This window comes from Acinonyx jubatus, chromosome B4 (assembly GCF_027475565.1).
Source record: "Acinonyx jubatus isolate Ajub_Pintada_27869175 chromosome B4, VMU_Ajub_asm_v1.0, whole genome shotgun sequence".
In the NCBI taxonomy this organism is placed as follows: Eukaryota; Metazoa; Chordata; class Mammalia; order Carnivora; family Felidae; genus Acinonyx; species Acinonyx jubatus.
In genome coordinates this window covers 78,217,915-78,231,197 of record NC_069387.1, presented here as the reverse complement: position 1 = coordinate 78,231,197, position 13,283 = coordinate 78,217,915, and the positions used below count along the sequence as shown (strand labels likewise).

Below are 13,283 nucleotides of genomic sequence, written 5' to 3'. Positions count from 1 at the left end.
GAGCAGGAAGAATCTTTGAGGAAATCATGGCTGACACTTTCCAAATTTGATGAAAGACGTGACTTGTAAACATCCAAAAAGCTCAACAAACTGCAGGTAAGATGAACTTAAAGAGATCCAGACCAAGACACATTTTAAGCAAACTGTGAAAATACAAAGACAGAATCTTGAAAGCAGCAAAAAGGAAGTGAATCATCACATACCAAGGATCCTCAATTATCAGATTTCTGATCAGAAACCTTGGCGGTCAGAAGACAACAGGCTGATACATGCAGTGCTAAAAGAAAACCAGCTACCCATCAAAAATCCTGTATCCAACCAGACTGCCCTTCAGAAGTGAGGAGGGGTGTGCCTGGCAGGCTCTGTCAGTGGAGTGCATGACTCTTGATCTCAGGGTTGTGAGTTTGAGCCCCACATTGGGTATGGAGATTACTTAAAGATAAAATCTTTAAAAACAAAAAACAAAAGTGGGGGAGAAATTATGACATTCCCAGATAAACGAAAGCTGAGTGAGTTCATTTCATGACCACTAGACCTACTGTACAAGAAATTCTTAAGGGAGTCCTGCAAGATGAAATGAAAGGATTCTAGTCAGTAATCCAAATTACAAAAAAAATCATTTACAGGAGCATCAAAAAGAATAAAATACTTAGGAATTAACTTAACCAAGGAGGTGAAAGACTTGTACAATGAAAACTGCAAAACAGTGCTGAAGGAATTTAAAGAAGACATAAATAAATGAAAACACATCCCATGGATTGGAAGCCTTAATATTGTTAAAATGTCAGTATTACCCAAAGCAGTAAGATTCAATGCAATACCTATGAAAATCCAATGACATCTTTTATTAATAGAAAACCCATCCTAAAATTCATATGTAATCACAAGGGACCCTGAATAGCCCTCTCTCTCCTCTCTCTCCTCTCTCAGTAATAAATAAAAACACTTAAAAAAATTTTTTTTAAATTGTGCATTAAAAGACACTGTTGAGGGGCACCTGGGTGGCTCAGTCGGTTAAGTGTCCTACTCCTAATTTTGGCTTGGGTCATGATCTCATGGTTTGTGAGTTCAAACCCCACATCGGGCTCCACACTAATGGCACAGAATCTGCTTGGGATTCCCTCTTTCTCTGCCCCTTCCCCACTCATATTCATTCATTCTCATTCTCATTCTCATTCTCTCTCTCTCTCTCAAAAATAAATCAACGTAAAAAGCAATAATAATAATAAAAAAATAAAAGACACTATCAGGGGTGCCTGGCTGGCTCAGTTGGTAGAGCATGCGACTCTTAATCATGGAGTCATGAGTTTGAGCCCCATGTTGGGCATGGAGCATACTTAAAAAGAATTTTAGAAAATAAAAATTAAAAGAAAAAGACACTGTTGAAGGTAGGTTGGGGAAATGGGTTAAATAGGTGATGGGGATTAAGGAGGGCACTTGTGATGAGCACATGGTATTGTAGGGAAGTGTTGAATCACTATTGTACACCTGAAACTAATATTACGTTGTATGTTAACTAACTTGAATTTCAGTAAGAACTTTAAAAAATGCATAAATTACATACAAATAAAAAATAAATAAAATGTATCTTCAAAAAAGACACTGTCCACAGTGTAAAAATACAACCCACACAATAGGAGAAAATATTTGCAAATCATGTATCTGATAAGAGGTTAATATCCAGAATACATAGAGAATTTCTAAAACAAAACAATGACTTGATTGAATAATGGGCAAAGGACTTGAATAGACATTTTTCCTAAAAAGATATACAGATGGCTAATGAGCACATGAAAAGATGCTAAACATTACTAATCATTAGGAAAATGCAAACCAAAAGTACAGTGAAATACTACTTCACACCCATTAGGATGTCTACTTAAAACAAAAACAAAAAAATAAGTGTTGATGAGGATGTGGAAAAATTGGAACCCTTATGCACTACTGATGGGAATATAAAATGGTATAGCCAGGGGTGCCCGGGTGGCTCAGTCAGTTAAGCGTCCGACTTTGGCTCAGGTCATGATCTCATGGCTCATGGGTTCAAACGCCACGTCAGGCTCTGTGCTGACAGCTCAGAGCCTGGAGCCTGCTTTGCATTCTGTGTCTCCCTCTCTCTCTGCCCCTCCCCTGCTTGTGCTCTCTCTCTGTCTCTCAAAAATAAACAAATGTAAAAAAAAAAAAAAAATTTTTTTTAAATGGTGTAGCCAATGTAGAAAACAGTGTGGTGACTACTCAGAAAATTAAAAATAGAATTACCATATGATCCAGGAATTCTACTTCTGGGTATGTCCCCAAAAGAATTGAAAGCAGGGTCTTGAAGAGATTTGTACACCCATATTTGTAGCAGCATTGTTCACAACAGCTAAAATGTGGAAGCAACCCAAGTACCCATCCTTGATTGATGAATAGATAAACAAAATGTGGTATATACATAAATGGGATATTATTCAACCTTAGAAAGGAAGGAAATTCTGCAGTATGCTACAACATGGATGAACCTGGAAGACATGCTAAGTGAAATAAGTCACAAAAGACAAATACTCCACTTATACAGTCAGAGTCATAAAGACAGAAAGTATCATGGTGGTTAACAGGGGTGGGGGGAAGAGGCAATGGGAAGTTATTGTTGAGTAAGTTTAGAGTTTGGTTTTACAAGATGAAAAGAGTTCTAGGGATGGATGGTAGTGATGGTTCACACAACAGTGTAAATGTAATATCACTGACTATACACTTACAAATGGTTATGATGGTAACTTTCATGTGTATTTTATAAATAAAAATTTTAAATTTAAAATTTAAAAAATTAAAAGAGACAAGAAAGAGATTTGTGCTTACTAGTTTACTGTGATACTAGGGAATCCCATGGAAAAAGAAGTTGAGAGGATTAGAACATTGGCTAAATCTATTGAAACCTGAAGTAAGATTATATTTCTCAACCACATTGAGCAACAAGCAGAATTTAAAAACAAAATACCTAACCTTTCCCAACTTAAACTGGTAAATAATATTTACTACCCTCTGTCCTACACTGTTCAGTCCCTGTTGGAGATGGCCTATATGACCTTGAGAGCTCAGTTTCTATTTTGCTGTGATATATTGGGTACCTGCAACTTACTTGACACAAGACATCACCTATGGGGTCATGGTATTTCACATTGTCATAAACGAAAGGAAGGAACAAGGAACCAAAATTAAAGTGAGTGATCAGGCTGAGTGTTTAAAAAATCTACTACTTACGGATGCCTGGGTGGGTTAGTCAGTTAAGTGTCTGACTCTTGGTTTTTTTTTTTTTTTTTTTTAATTTATTTATTTTTGAGAGAGAGAGAGAGAGACAGAGCATGAACGGGGGAGGGGCAGAGAGAGAGGGAGACACAGAATCGGAAACAGGCTCCAGGCTCTGAGCCATCAGCCCAGAGCCCGACGCGGGGCTCGAACTCACGGACCGCGAGATCGTGACCTGAGCTGAAGTCAGACACTCAACCGACTGAGCCACCCAGGCGCCCCAGACTCTTGGTTTCATCTCAAGTGGTAATCTCACAGTTCGTGGATTTCAGCCCCTCATCAGGCTCCATGCTGACAGCACGGAGCCTGCTTGGGATTCTCTTTCTTCCTCTCTCTCTCTCTCTGTCCTTCCCCTCCTTGCACACACACACACTCTCTCAAAATAAATAAATAACTTAAAAAAAAAAAGAATTAAAAAAAAAAAGACTTCTGCTACTTAGAGGAATAGTTGTATTATCATTAATCCAAATAATGTAGAATAAGCATTGATATTAATCCCAGATCTTAACAATGAAGATCCAGAAATTCAATGTCAGTTGTGGTTTTAATATTCTTCCCCCTCCCAAGTGATTTGTTGACTAGATTGTAATATTCCTTTTCTTCTTGTCAGATACTCCACACTTTATAAAAGGAGAAATCCAGATTTCAACAGTGCTTGACTCCTGGGGGATACTGATATTGTTCCCTATAAAATTCAAGTAATTGGGATCCTAAAACAAACAAACAAACAAAACTGCCTAAAAGGTTGTGGTTAAAATTACTACTAGTGGTTTAGGGAGTGAAGAAAGAAAAGGATGCTGTTTCTGAATTGACATTTTTTGCATAGAGCATTTTAGTTGGTAGTAAAATGAAGTTCAGCAATGGACTGTGTTACTTAAAAGAAACTGAATTGACCCATAAGGCATGGTACCAGGGTCCTTTCATACAACAGCAGTATAATTCAAGCATGCTGAAATTACCATAGATGCCTTTCTGTAATGAAGGGAATTTGGTGTCTAACAAAACAGTGGAGAGATTACATGAATTTTTACTTATTTGAGCAGTGATGTATACTTTGGAAATGGAGATGGAAAGGCATCAGAACATTCTGAAAGTATTTCCCTGTTAAAGTCTTAGGACCCAAAGGTAATAAAGTTTTTGAACAATTATTCTCCTACCACTCAGGTCATGACCTCATGGTTCATAAGTTTGAGCCCCTTATCAGTCTCTGTGCTGACAGCTCAGGGCCTGGAGCCTGCTTCGGATTCTGTGTCTCCCTCTCTCTCTGCTCCTCCCCTGCTCACACTCTATCTCTCTCTCAAAAATAAACCAAGATTAAAAAAAAATTTTTTTTTAAATAAAAAAATAAAACTTGACCCAGCCACTCAAACAAATTTACTGAGCCCCTACTGTATGCTCACCACTGGGCCAAGCCCCGAGATGGGGCAGCTGGGAGGGTAAAGAATAAGTGTAGGATACATTTTTAACTCCTCAGTGGTTTACAGTGTACATTAAAAGGATAAAACTATGAGACCATATAGACCAAAATTCTAAATTATGTGGTACAAACTGTTGAAGTACCATACACATTTAGGAAAGATGGATTACTAAAGAATCATTAGAGAAGTTTTCAAAAAATTTCAAAAAAATTTCAGCCGGGCCTAGGAAAAAATGGTAGGATTTGAATAAATGAATAAACAGAGGGCAGAGAGGAAGACATGGCTGAGAATAGGCAAATTGTGTGGGGACATAAAACTAAAAACAAGTAGACTTTGCAGATCAGTAGAGAGAGTGACCTGGATAGAAAGCATCCGTGGAAGAGGGAAAAAATCAAGTCGTAAAAATTCAACAGGACCAGAAAACTAATGCTTTTTATGTTCCTGTAAAATCTCCTTTGAGAATGATTTCAACCCCCTTCTCAGAATCAAGAACTTCTTTTCAGTGATTTAATCCCCATTGTTGCCATTTTGACTTTTTCTTTTTGTCTTAATTTTTGCAGTTGTATTTGTTTCATATCCTAAGCTCCTCCCATTAGAAAATTTTGGTCCTGGGGCGCCTGGGTGGCTCAGATGGTTAGGTGTCCAACTTCGGCCCAGGTCATGATCTTGCGGTTCACAGGTTCAAGCCCTGCTTCCAGCTCTGTGCTAACAACTCGGAGCCTGGAGCCTGCTTCAGATTCTGTCTCCGTCTCTCTCTGCCCCTTGCTGGCTTGTTCTTTCTCTCTCTCTCTCTCTCTCTCTCTCTCTCTCTCTCTCTCTCTCTCTCTCAAATAAAAATAAGCATTAAAAAATATATATATATTTTTGGTCCTGAATGGACCCAGCCTCTAGTTCCATTGGAAAGGTTGGGTATTTAAGATACCAACTCCTTTTGGATATAGGTGATGAAAATTTTGCCACCATTGTACACATGAACAAGAGTTTGTAAGTTGGGGATGCTTTGTAGCACTTTAGTGATATATGCTAATTGGCACATATTCAGCAAATATTAAGTACCTACTGTGTGCAGATACTGTTCTAGGTGCTTGGGATGTTTCCACATACAAACAAATGAATAGGGTCCTTGCTCTTGAGCACTAGATGGCTTCATTGTGAAACTAACTATCAAATAATGTCTCTGCTCTTAAAAACTCTTTTTATGGTGGACTAATTTAGTCAGTGGACAGAATCTTCTCTTTAAGATACTCAAATAGCCTTCTCCAAACAGAAAATTCCTCAATCTATGGGCAAAGGAATTTACCCTGGGTACAATTTGGTGTGTCCCCCCCCCCGCCCCCCCCACCGCCTTTAGTTTGGCCTCCTGCATTCCCCTGACAACATTTTCTCTTGGAGTATTTTGGGAAAAAGTTTCCTGTTCTTACTGTTCCTCTATAAATTACCTTGCTCACACATACTGCCTATGAGCTGCCACTGCTGTGGTTGTATTTATTTGTTAAACAATTCTGTTCTTTGAAATGATTCATTTAAGAGCCATGAAGCATTCAAAGCAGGATGTGTGACTCACTTAGTAAATAGCATCCTGAAGTAGAGAACAGGAGCCTAAGATTGACTAAGGTACAAATGAAAGTTATGTTGGCTTTGAGGTGTGTATATTTAGTCCTTTCCCTTCTTCTCCCATTCCCTGCTTTCCCAAACACAAACCATCTCTTGCGTTGGGAATAGAAGCGCTGCAGTGACGGTGAGAAGCATTATTAAGACTGTTGCAGGGGCGCCTGGGTGGCTCAGTTGGTTGAGCGTCCGACTTCAGCTCAGGTCATGATCTCGCAGTTCATGAGTTCGAGCCCCATGTCAGGCTCTGTGCTGACAGCTCGGAGCCTGGAGCCTGCTTTGGATTCTGTGTCTCCCTCTCTCTCTGCCCCTTCCCTGCTCATGTTCTGTCTCTCTCTGTCTCAAAAATGAATAAACGTTTAAAAAAATTTTTTTTTAAATAAAGACTGTTGGGGCGCCTGGGTGGCTCAGTCGGTTGAGCGTCCGACTTCGGCTCAGGTCATGATCTCACAGTCTGTGAGTTCGAGCCCCGCATCGGGCTCTGTGCTGACAGCTCAGAGCCTGGAGCCTGTTTCAGATTCTGTGTCTCCCTCTTTCTCTGACCCTCCCCCGTTCATGCTCTGTCTCTCCCGTCTCAAAAATAAATAAATGTTAAAAAAAAAATTTAAATAAAGACTTGCAGATCTCCTAGTTTCTCCTTTCAGAATATGTGATCAATTGAAGAGATTAAATAATGCTCATAAAAAGGTTGGTTATTCTTTCTACTCTGTGTAGCACTGATATCACTGTATTTTAGAGCTTGCCCCCCATAGTTATTAAGCTTTCTATGGCTTTTTCATGCTATTTTCTTTCATCAAAATATGTCCATGTGTAGATACTGTAAAAAAAGAAAGTTATTCTGTCCATGCAGCGCTGCCAAACCCAGAAACTTTGGAGAAGGAGATAGATTTGGTTTCAGCATAAATGAATTTCCAGACTATCACAAATATAAACTCAGTTCCTTGCATTGTTTCCTGATAGTTTAGCATTCAGGGCTCATTTCCTAATAACTAAAGAGTTCTCATTTGTCTCCTTCCCCCAGTGTACTCTTCTAAAACAAGGAAAGGGACTTGTATTAATCATAGGTCAGGGCATAAGAGCATTTTTAAATGTGAGACAAATCTACATGGAAACTGGAGCTGTGGTGGCCAAAAACAACATTTCAGGAATGAATTTGGCTAGGGTTTGAGTGCATATTGCACAGAAATTTCATTGGTCACAATACTTTACCCAGGATTTAGCTTGAAACTATTACATTTCTAATGCCCGTATGCTTGTGCCTGGCTCAGAGTCAATAGGCAAAAATTTTGCTCTAGTTTGGCTTGAGCTCTCCTTCACCCTGAGCCTTTTCTTCAGTTCTGTTTAGTGCTGTTATTTCAGAAAGTTTTTGAGAGACTAGTTTTAACTAGATTAAGAAAAGCACTCTCTCTAAACACTGACTTGTTTAGAGTTATTCTGCAAAGAAAAACTAATTTATACTACAATACCTGTCTACCTGGAGAGTAAAATGTAGAGAACTAGCTTGAGTACATGCTGTATGCCAGGTACTATATACGGTTTTATGTGATCATTTCATTTAAAAGCTTAAGAAAAGAGGGATATGAAGAAGACCTTCGGGGTGCCTGAAATGTTTCATGTCTTCGTGTAGGTTGTAATCACAGTGGGCATTTATTCGTATAAAAATTCATTGAGCTATATGTACACTTAATATTTGTGGTTTTTTGTACATGATCTCTACCAATTAAAAAATTTTAAATCCTTTTTGTTTATTTTTGAGAGAGAGAGGGACAGAGCGCAAGTGGGGAAGGGGCAGAGAGAGAGGGACACACAGAATCCGAAAGAGGCTCCAGGCTGAGTTGTCAGCACAGAGCCCAGCAGGGGACTCGAACTCAACAAACTGTGAGATCTTGACCTGAACTGAAGTCGGACACTTATAACCGACTGAGCCACCCAGCCGTCCCTAAAAAACTTAAAATCTTAAGACTTCATTCATTGAAATGTATTTCTTTTTTTAATTTTTAAATGTTTATTTATTTTTGAGAGAGAGTGTGAGCGGGCGAGGGGCAGAGAGAGAGGGAGACACAAAATCTCAAACAGGCTCCAGGCTCCAAGCTGTCAGCACAGAGCCCAATGTGGGGCTTGAACTCTGGAACGGCAAGATCATGACTTAGACCAAAGTCAGACACTTAACCAACTGAGCCACCCAGGTGCCCCCATTGAGATGTATTTCTCATTTACAGTACCCACCATCCATGTTTGTTCTTCAGGCCATTCCGTACTCTTTACTCTTTACTCTGTTCATTTGGTCAGTTTGCTGGTAGGTAGGATACCAGATTCTACTATCACAGAAGGATAGGAGAAGCTCAAACTTCTAGAAACAGAAAGCATTTTTTACCAAAGATTGCCTGTAGAAAATTGTTAATAAGAAACTATACTGTCCCTGCCCATTTCACAACTGATAACCAGTTTTCAGATCAATTTCCTCATACCCCTTACATTCTATTTTATGTTTCTTAACATTTCTTAAACTAAGAAAATCTCCATTGGGGAGTAAAAATCAAAAGTGGCCAAAATTGTTTTGATTTGCTTCTTCTGTATTACCTCTTTGTAACTAACAAAACAATGCGTGAGAGAGAATTCCATTTAATTTGTTCTTCTCCCAATTATAGTGCCTTCTGTCTCTGTCTTCCTAATTTCCCTATCCTAAGTATTTGCAGATCTGTAGTACATCAGCCATTTTATAAAATGAGGTTGGGAGTTTTCTGCCTGTGTTTTTTCCCTTCCAAGTTTTAGATCCAAAAACATGTGTTGGCAGTTTGGCAAGGGAAACTAAAAAACAGCCTTTTTTTTCCCCCCTTGTTTCTTTCTCTCCTTCCCTGTTACCGTGTAGCAGAATTTCTTAACAAAGACACAGTTGATATTTTGGGTCAGATAATTCTTTGTTTTAGAGCCTTGGCTTGTGCATTTCAGCATATTTATCAGCATCCCATGGCTCTACCCTGTAGAGGCCAGTGGCATCCCTCTGGTTGTGATCAGCAGAAATGTCTCCACACATTGCTAAAGTGTCCCTTGGGAGTCAGAGTTATCCCTGCTTGAGAACCACTGCCATATAGTATAAACTATATTTAGAGAAAATGGGTTCGGGGGAAAGACTCAAGACTGGCACATGAGTAAAATTCCCATTGGATCTTTGAGGATATTATCTAGGTCAGAGCTGACCAAATGAAATATAATGCAAACCACATATGTAATTTAAAATTTTCTAGTAGCCACATTAAAAAGTAAAAGTAAATAAGTAAAATTAGTTTTAATAATACATTTAACCCAGTATATCCAAAATCTTATCATTTCAACATGTAATCAACATGAAATTAATGAGATATTTTACATTCTTTTTTTGTACTAAGTCATTGAAATTCAGTGTGTGTTTTGACTTACAGTACATCTAGCCACATTTAAAGTGCTCAATAGCCTCGTGCGGCTAATGGCTACCATATTGAATAGGGCAGAGCTAAATCATCTTGTTCTCTAGATAGGGTGCACATTACCACGTAATACTTCTCCTCACCTATTTATGCCAAGAAACTACCCTGATTCATTTGCTTGAGCAAATTAGATGGTAAACCGTAAGTTACTATACAAATCCTTTCCCAAGGCATGTAAACTGCCTTTTTGATCCAGTATGACTTACATTCTTCAGTCTCCATTTTGAATGATAATCAGCCCTCTGCTGTCTTGAAGATGGTTGATATCTACATATTCCTTGAACATTATCATTATTTACCCTACAACCAGAGTGACTGTTCCCTCAGTGGTTCTTTGCCAAATCCTTAGTCATAGGTAAGACCAAAGAACAAAGGAAGACCCATTAAGGGTATTAACAAATGGGAGAGTTAGATTTTTAAATGGGCAATAATTCAAAAAGGAAATCCTTTTGGGAGCTCCTCTGCTCATCTTAATTCAATAGAATAATAAGGTCAAAATTTTTATCACTTAATGATTTTAGATATTTTGAGAAATTGCTTTCAGAGGGATGGGTTTGCTAAGCTTGCATTTCAAGAATGATCTAGGTAATTCTTAAGGATTAACTTTAAATTTTTTTTTTGAAGATTTTATTTTTATGTAATTTCTACACCCAGTGTGGGGCTCAAACCTATAACCCTGAGATCAAGAGTTGCACTATCCACCAACTAACTAAGCCAGCCAAGCGCCCCCTTAAGGGTTAACTTTTATAAATGTAAGAGAATAAAAGGAACAATGAACATAATAGCCAAATTGACATTCACTTTGATAAAAAGCTTTAGCATACTTTTATCCTCCCATTCCTACTCTAGCCATATAAAAATTGTATTAAAGGGGCGCCTGCGTAACTCATTCGGTTAAGCTTCTGACTCTTGATCTCGGCTCAGATCTTGATCTCAGGGTCATGAGTTCAAGCCCCATGTTGGGCTCCACGCTGGGGCATGAAGCCTACTTTAAAAAAAAATTGTATTACAAATTACAGGGAGAGCCCAGGCCAGTGCCCTGCTTCCTAAAATTCAGCCCATTTGCCTCCTCCTCTGAAGTGCATTACCTGATTTAGTCAGGGACTTTTTTTTTTTTTTAGAGATTCTAAATTTGGGGGGTGTCATGATCCCCATTGACAATTTGGTGAAGGCTGTGAACCCCTTCTCAGAATATTGTTTTTAAATTAGTAAAGTAAAATATATAGGATTATAAAGGAAACCAGTTATTTTGAAATAATAGTTCTCAAAATTATTCTTAAAATATTTAATAATGGAATACATTATTAGATAAGTTCCAGTGTGGGTCTCGTGACTACCATAGTTTCAAATAGTGATGAGTATAAAGGATATTTTGATATATGTGGTAAGAAAATATGTGTGATTTCTATTATGAGTTAGGAATGTTAAATTTCAGGGTTTAGTGAGAATAAAGATACAGCTTTTTTCCTATCAGGGTTCATAGTTATCAAACCTTCTGAGCTGCTGATGGGTGGGAAATCCCTTCAGCCATCTTCAGTTCTTTTCAGATCCCAGCTTTTGATTTGGAAAAAATAAATAGCTCTGTAGCTCAAGGGGGAACATGGTAGCATAGCATGGAAGGGGGAGGGGGCATGCAACAGAGAAGAGCAAGGGCTAGAGGACAATAAGACAAGTCAGGACTGTGGAGCACAATTCTAACAGAAGGGGAGTTGCCTTTTAAAATACTAAGTGATCCTGACCAGCACAAAACCTGATTGAGTTTTAAAATCTTTTGGGGCGCCTGGGTGGCTCAGTCGGTTAAGCGTCCGACTTCAGCCCAGGTCACGATCTCGCGGTCCGTGAGTTCGAGCCCCGCGTCGGGCTCTGGGCTGATGGCTCAGAGCCTGGAGCCTGCTTCCAATTCTGTGTCACCCTCTCTCTCTCTGCCTGTCTGCTCATGCGCGCTCTCTCTCTCTCTCTCTCTCTCTCTCTCTCTCTGTCAAAAATAAAGAAACATTAAAATTTTTTTTAAAAAAAGGACTTTGCTTGAAAATCATTCTAGATTCTAGAACATTGTGCAAAAATTTTCAGGCTACGTCTATGAAATTTCCATGAAGAACTTATTATAAACATCTTTTTGAAAGACTGTTAGAACATTACCAATGTTATGAAATTCTATACCTTTGCCTAATCCACTACTCTTCCCTAATATGATGGTTTTTGGGGTGCCTGAGTGGCTCAGTCGGTTAAGTGTCTGCCTCTTGGCTTTGGCTCAAATCACGATCTTATAGTTAATGGGTTCGAGCCCCGCATGCGGCTCTGCGCTAACAGTGTGAAGCCTCCTTGGGATTCTCTGTCTCTCTCTCTCTCTCTTTCTGCCCCTCCCCTACTCATGCTCTGTCTTTCCCCCTCTCTCTCTGCCCCTCTCAGTCTCTCAAAATAAATAAATAAACATTTAAAAATAAATAAGTAAAATGATGGGTTTTGTTCATTGTAGACCAGGTCCTGCTCACTTCCTTTTACCCAATAGCTGGGAAACCCAGAACCTCAACGGTGACTTATTTAACCTACAAATATCATACCCCTGGTTAAAGACTATTCTCTCCTTTCTTCACCCCAACCTCACCGTTTTTTTCCTTAGGGACAAATCTGTTAAGGACACAATTGATGCCTAGGGTTAACCAACAACAGAGAAAACTAAGTTGTTGGCTAAATTCTCCCACGCTTTATTCACTTTTCTCCTGGATCCTTCTGAAACCACTCAGGCAGTCTTTTGAAGGTTTACATTTTGGTTCTTTATACTTTTAAGTGAAAATTCACTTTTCCCTTCAGGCCTGTAGGCCCAGCCTGGAAGGATTTTACGCCAGAAGCTAGCTTTAGTTGTGATAGGGCTCAGAGAAAATTTGGGGGAAGATACTTTCAGGTAAAATAAAGGAACTTAAATCGAAGTTCAGGGTCACTTTATTAACTGGATAGGACCTGGGATGGATGAATTTAACTCCTATCTGGTTCGCTGTCAAGAAGCGCTGTTGAAAAAGTGCTAAAAGTGTTCGGTGGGAAGTGTGTATGTATCTAACAAGGAAAGTAAAAAGAGGGGACTAACCAGTCATTATTTTTAGAAACAAAAAGACAAATAGAACCATGTTTCAGAGCCTGGCTGGTGAGGGAGCTGTGGGAAACCACAGCATCCAAGCTGTTACTGTGTTGCAGGCATGTTTTAATGAAGGAACCGGGCCAGCCAGCCTCAAAGGGAATTTTGAGGGTATCATTCTTTTGAATTACTGCTGTTCATCTGTTCTCTTCACCTCCCCCGCTCTAAAGAAGGGGTGGAAGCATAAATTATTGTCCAGTAACCCTGTCTTACATGTCATAAAATGAGGCAGACCTAGCCTCACCTTTTCATTGTCCTTTCACCCAAACCCCTAAATAAAGAAAGTCGCTATACCATCTCCTTTCTTTCCCCTTTCCTCGTCCTGCCGACAGGCTTCTCCCCACCCCAACAAAAATTTTTTTGCTTGCATCTTTATTC

At 39.1% G+C, this 13,283-nt stretch overlaps 2 protein-coding genes across 5 annotated transcripts in view; both read left to right on the top strand.

Moving 5' to 3' along the window:
- The window catches only part of NPFF (neuropeptide FF-amide peptide precursor), a 131,842-nt gene that overhangs the window by 86,109 nt on the left and 32,450 nt on the right, over window positions 1-13,283 (top strand). The gene's annotated exons all lie outside the window — the stretch shown is intronic.
- LOC106983090 (cyclic AMP-dependent transcription factor ATF-7) overlaps window positions 1-13,283 on the top strand; it is an 84,329-nt gene that overhangs the window by 43,909 nt on the left and 27,137 nt on the right. The window lies entirely within an intron of this gene.